At 38.7% G+C, this 6,518-nt stretch overlaps 2 non-coding genes across 2 annotated transcripts; both read left to right on the forward strand.

Annotated features, from left to right (window-relative positions):
• The first annotated feature begins 881 nt into the window (after nt 1-881).
• Trnat-agu lies at nt 882-955 on the forward strand. Its single transcript has one exon. It is a non-coding gene; the product is annotated as a tRNA-Thr (tRNA).
• Nucleotides 956-4,154: 3,199 nt separating this feature from the next.
• Nucleotides 4,155-4,228, forward strand: Trnat-agu. Its single transcript has one exon. It is a non-coding gene; the product is annotated as a tRNA-Thr (tRNA).
• Nucleotides 4,229-6,518: the final 2,290 nt, after the last annotated feature.

The raw sequence follows: 6,518 nt of genomic DNA on the forward strand, positions 1-6,518 counted from the left end.
CCACGAGCAAAATACTGCTAAGCACTTCGTCCAGCGTACTAACGATTCTGCAACCTCGCCACCTTAACAACAGCAACAGCAGCCGTTCAAAAATTTGGACCCGGAGATCTCCATTTCCAGCGACTTCGAGGGCCACCTACAACAAGACGACCAAAGTTTTTTTTCCCAAGGTCTGGGGTCTCCCACCCCTAAGCCCTAGAGCATCACCTAATCACTCTTAACCGTCTTGTTGCTTAACAACAACAACAACAACAACAACAGCAGCAGCAGCAGAAACAACAACAGCAACAATAATAACAAAAATAATCCTTTCTACTATAGGCACAAGGCCTGATTTTTATATTTGCTGTTGGTGGGGATAGTGGATTACATCATGCCATCTAACCCTTAGCAATGTATTCTTAAGTGGCTTCACTCACCAGTTAATTAAAGGATCCAATCTAATACAAGAGAAGTTGGGTATTCCAATTTTTATTGAATATAATATTGTGTTACAGTTACATTTTAAAACGCGTTACAAGAGCGAGATTTGTTGCTCCTTATAGGGGTCTGGTGTCAAATAAATATTCTGTTATTAGTTCGTTGCCATACTTGATGTCCATGTTAGTGTTGGTATTGATTGTACCGTAAAAAAAGAGACAATAACGTACCATAGCAAAGAAAGCATTTTATCTTATATTGAACCAGGAATTTCACTCATCTGGCTGTCCTTTAATCTCACTACAACACAGATGTTGTAGTGAAAGGTTTTGCTTAACTGATATGAATAAAAATGCTGGAGTAACTGTAAGAGCGATAAACGTTTGAATATCACTATTCATTAGTGTGTTACATTGTACTTTTTGACATCATAAGAATAATTTAGGAGCGACAACGCGTGTGGCTCCGTAGCTCAGTTGGTTAGAGCGCCAGTCTAGTAAACTGGAGGTCGAGTGTTCGAATCCCTCCGGAGCCTAGTAGTATACTATAATGCTTTTTATGATTTCTTTTCTTAAAATTCACGTAATATTTCTAGTGATATTAATCAACTTTGCCATTTTAAATTTTATGTTCTGTATTCACAGAAATTACTGTAATAGTAGTTCAACTACGTTAGATATGTTTTCTTCACAGATCGACGGGTTTAATCACCAGAGTGCAATCTAGTAAAAACGGGGCTGTCGCTCCTAAATTATTCTTATGATGTCAAAAAGTACAATGTAACACACTAATGAATAGTGATATTCAAACGTTTATCGCTCTTACAGTTACTCCAGCATTTTTATTCATATCAGTTAAGCAAAACCTTTCACTACAACATCTGTGTTGTAGTGAGATTAAAGGACAGCCAGATGAGTGAAATTCCTGGTTCAATATAAGATAAAATGCTTTCTTTGCTATGGTACGTTATTGTCTCTTTTTTTACGGTACACAGGTATCATCTGGCAGGTATGATCTGGTGGATCCAACGATGTACTGTTGCAGCGAATGTCTCCATACTACTACTACTACTACTACTACTGACTCTGCCCCCCCTCCCCGACCCTAAAAATTAGCGATTCTGTACGGAGCCATTGCAGTCAAATTTCTGTCAAATCATATCCAACATGCGGAAGGACTCATTGGATAACGTTGTCCTTGATTTATTATAATAAACAAAGACAGTGTACACTGCTTGAACGACGTTTACCGTAGTTTACCGTGAGAGGGATCGTCAAAATGATTTCAGTAAATATACTGAAGAAATGCAACAGGCCGAGAGGGGCAAACTGTCAAAGTATCGCTCTCTGACTGGTTTACAGCGGAGACTCCGGTGTTCTCGGCCACCGGGATCACGTACCTACTCACCACTATCGGGGCGGAGATAGCTATCCGCAAGTGTGAACCCTGAGAGTCAGAGTGCCTGTTCCCGCGCATCTCCTTCGCCATCCTCCGGGGCAACGGCCTTTCCATTTTTTTCCGCTACAGCTATGAGGCGGACTGACAAGCCTTTTTAGATATTTCTCTGCTGCTGTGAAGACGAAAGATATGAGGATTTAGGCAGGGTTCTTCATCAAACTCAATGATTTTACTATTTTGTGAACGTCCTTATGACTGGTCCATATTGTATAGATTTTGGTAGCAAGAAAGGCAAATTCAACCTTGACAGGAAATAAATTGAGATGTAAAAGGGCGTAAATAAATGCTGCAAGCCACTTAACTTTCTCTTAAGGATTCTTCTAAATCACCGCTTTTACTAGCTTCAAAATTGAGTTAGTCTAGTTCATTATGAATTAAAAAAAATTATGTGAGCCCTAAAGTAACGGCTCTCATTGATTTAATGTAAATATCCCCGTCACCGGACGTGTATTTCTCTATCAGCCCTAAATCCACAAGTCTTATTCTTTGATGAGGTACATCCTTCACAATCAGCCGTTTGATTTGATTATTGTGTTCGTAGTACACATTATTCACAATCAGTCATAAACCCACAGTTCATATAGTTTAAGGCTGTTTTTCTGTTCGTGGGTAGCTATAGACGAAGCCAACCTTCATTCAGGTGAATTATGGTTGAAGGTATTCCATTATTCATAATTACAGTTATTTCGAGTATGGACACATGTATTAAATATAGTAAGTGTATTATGAACTTATGTAATTATAAACAGATTTATAATATATAAGAGGTTTCTTTTATTTTGTGGAGGCGTTCGCATGCCGAGCGAAATGCTTAGCAGCATTTCGTACGTCATTACGTTCAGAGTTCAAATTCTGCTGAGATCGACTCTCTTTTCATCATTTCGGGGCCAATAAAATAAGTATCAGTTGAGCACTGGATTCGATGTAATCGACTTAGCCCCTCTCCCAAAATTGATGGCCTTGTGCAAAAAAATTTGAAATCAATATATGTGAGTTTGCGCTGAGGTTATACAAATGATTTAATTGCATATATTATGTGATCTCGATGTTATATTTATAAAAAAATTTGGTTAGCAAGAAAGTAATTTCGTTTTTTTAGTGTGAAATAAAATTTATTGTTTTTTTTTATGCAAAGAATGAACTTTAATCAATTATATATTTTCCATTTCGTTCGATGACCTTTTGCCATCTTTCTGGTAACTTCATGATTTCGCGCTTCTGGTCCTTATCAGCCAAAAACTGAAGCAAGTGCAATTTCAGGTCATCATCATTATTGAATTTTTAACATTCAAAGAACTTTTCAAACATAGAAATAATTGATAACCTGATGGTACAAGGTCCGGGCTATATGGTGGACGTGACATCACTTCCCAACCAAGCTCCAGTAATTTTCCACGAGTTAGCAAAGACGTGTGTTGTCTAGCGTTGTTATGGTGGAACACGATTCCTTTACGATTTGCCACTTCTGGCCGTTTTTCTTTGATTGTTTTCTCCAGTTTTAGTTGTTGACAGTAACCATCTGAATTGATCGTTTGGTTCCTTGGAAGCAGCTTAAAATACACAAACCTTTGTAATCACACCAAATTAACAGCATGACCGTTTTTATGTAATTCAGCATTCAATATGGCCTGTGATGGTTTATTACGCTTGGACCATGATTGCTTCTAAAGTAAGCGAAAAATAACGGCTATCAAATGTCAAAAGGAAAAAAATTATAACATTAACAAAAGCCGTTCAAGAAAATCGTAACTTTATTTGCGAAAAACGAAATTACTTTCTTGCCAACCCAATAATTTTTTATAATAATATGTTCACTATTTAAGGATTTATCAATAACAAGTTCAATAGATTGATGTGCTATAGAATTATTTAGATAATTTAGTAAATATAAGTCCGATGATAGGGTTAGAGTATGATATGATTAGAGCGAGATTTGACTGCTATTTATAGCGAAACTAGTGACGAGTAGATATTCCATTATTAGTTCGTTGTCAGAGTTGATGTTGCTGTTAGTGTTGGTGCTTATATTATAATATCTAACACAATAACTTACCAGAGAGAAGACATTATATCATATTGAACCAGGTATCGCCTACATGCCTGCTCTTTAATCTCAAGAGTAACACAGACGTCGTAGTGAGGGTTTTTGTTAAACTGATATCGATAAGAATAGAATAAATGTACTGAAATAGATACAATTTGACGTCACTATTCATTATCATGTTACATTGTAGTGGTTGACGTCATAAGAATAATTTAGGAGCGCTGTCACGTGTGGCTCCGTAGCTCAGTCGGTTAGAGCGCCAGTCTAGTAAACTGGAGGTCGAGTGTTCGAATCCCTCCGGAGCCTACTATCAGTGTGACATACGCTTTTTCTTTTAAGATATGTAACTTTGGTATTTGAAATCAGATAGTATTTTTAGGCGGCGAGCTGGCAGAAACGTTAGCACACCGGGCGAATTGCTTAGCGGTAAGTCGTCCGCCGTTACATACTGAGTTCAAATTCCGCTGAGGTCGACTTTGCCTTTCATCCTTTCGGGGTCTGTTAAATAAGTACCAGTTACGCACTGGGGTCGATATAATCGACTTAATCCGTTTGTCTGTCCTTGTTTGTCATCTCTGTGTTTAGCCCCTTGTGGGTAGTAAAGTAATAGGTATTTCGTCTGCCGCTACGTTCTGAGTTCAAATTCCGCCGAGGTCGACTTTGCCTTTCATCCTTTCGGGGTCGATTAAATAAGTACCAATTACACACTGGGGTCGATATAATCGACTTAATCCGTTTGTCTGTCCTTGTTTGTCCCTTCTGTGTTTAGTCCCTTGTAGGTAGTAAAGAAATAGGTATTTCGTCTGCCGCTACGTTCTGAGTTCAAATTCCACCGAGGTCGACTTTGCCTTTCATCCTTTTGGGGTCTGTTAAATAAGTACCAGTTACGCACTGGGGACGATATAATCGACTTAATCCCTTTTGTCTGTCCTTGTTCGTCCCTTCTGAGTTTAGCCCCTTGTGGGTAGTAAAGAAATAGGTATTTTGTCTGTCTTTACGTTCTGTGTTCAAATTCCGCCGACTTTGCCTTTCATCCTTTCGGGATCGATAAATTAAGAACCAGTTGCGTACTGGGGTCGATCTAATCGACTGGCTCCACCTCCCCCCAAAATTCGGGCCTTGTATCAAGAGTAGAAAAGAATATTTCTAGTAATATTAATCAATCGCCATTTGAGGTGACTTTTGAGTAAATGTAAGAGCGAAAAATAATCACTAAAATTGTTGCAGTTTGAGCATCGCTATTCATTATCATGCTGCATTGCAGTTGGCAACATCCTCTTTCTCCTCCTCATCATCATCATTACCATCAACAACTGTAAAATAAACGATAATAACAACAAACACTAGAAACCTCATCGGATAATTAATTAACAACCAAAATTAATTGCTCTTTTATGATGTTCTTAAAACAGTCAATCAGATTAATTTGATACGGTTATCCTGCCTATCTCAGAGGTCTTTCCCCTATGAGCCATGAACCCCTGCTTATATTGTTTGAAGTGATTTTCAGAAGTCCATTACTTGTTGTCATTGCCCAATTAATGGCACGCATTTCCCCCTATAAGCTCTGAGAACTTTCAAAATTATTGCTAATTATCATTTTAAAGGCGGCGAGCTGGCAGAAACGTTAGCACGCCGGGCGAAATGCTTAGCGGCATTTCGTCTGTCGTTACGTTCTGAGTTCATATTCCGCCGAGGTCGACTTTGCCTTTCATCCTAACGGGGTCGATTAAATAAGTACCAGTTACACACTGGGGTCGATATAATCGACTTAACCCGTTTGTCTGAACTTTTTTGCCCCCTCTATGTTTAGCCCCTTGTGGGCAATAAAGAAATAACTAATTATTATTTTACGTTATAATTGTGAATACTGTAATAATAGTTTCAAATTTTAGCAGAAGGTCAGAAATATTATCTGATTTCGAGTACCAAAGTTACAGATCTTAAAAGAAAAGAAAAAAGCGAACAAATACGCGTTACCGTGATACTAGGCTCGGGAGTGATTCGAACACTCGACCTCGGCGAAATATGAACTCAGAACATAAAGACAAACGAAACGCCGCTAAGCATTTTCCCCGGAGTCCTGACGATTCTGCCAGCTCGCCGTTTTATGGTTATTGCAAAAATGATTTCTACTTGAGATACAAGGACCGAAATTTTGGGGGAGGGAACTAATCGATCACATCGATCCCAGTGATCAACTGGTACTTATTTTAAAGACCCGAAAAGAGATGAAATTTAAAGTCGACTTCAGCGGCATTTGAACTCAGAACATATAGATGGACGAAATACCTATTTCTTTACTACTTACAAGGGGCTAAACACTGAGAGGACAAACAAGGACAGACAAACGGATTAAGTAGATTATATCAACCCCAGTGCGTAACTGGTACTTATTTAATCGACCCCAAAAGGATGAAAGGCAAAGTCGACCTCGGTGGAATTTGAACGCAGAGCGTAGCAGCAGACGAAATACCGCTAAGCATTTTTCTCGGTGTGCTGACGATTTTGCCAGCTTGCCGCATTATGGATACCGTATGAAAAGTTTCATTACGTCAGAGAAGTTACATTCATAGATCAGCGAATAGGAGGACAC

Source organism: Octopus sinensis, linkage group LG1 (assembly GCF_006345805.1).
Source record: "Octopus sinensis linkage group LG1, ASM634580v1, whole genome shotgun sequence".
Lineage (NCBI taxonomy): Eukaryota > Metazoa > Mollusca > Cephalopoda > Octopoda > Octopodidae > Octopus > Octopus sinensis.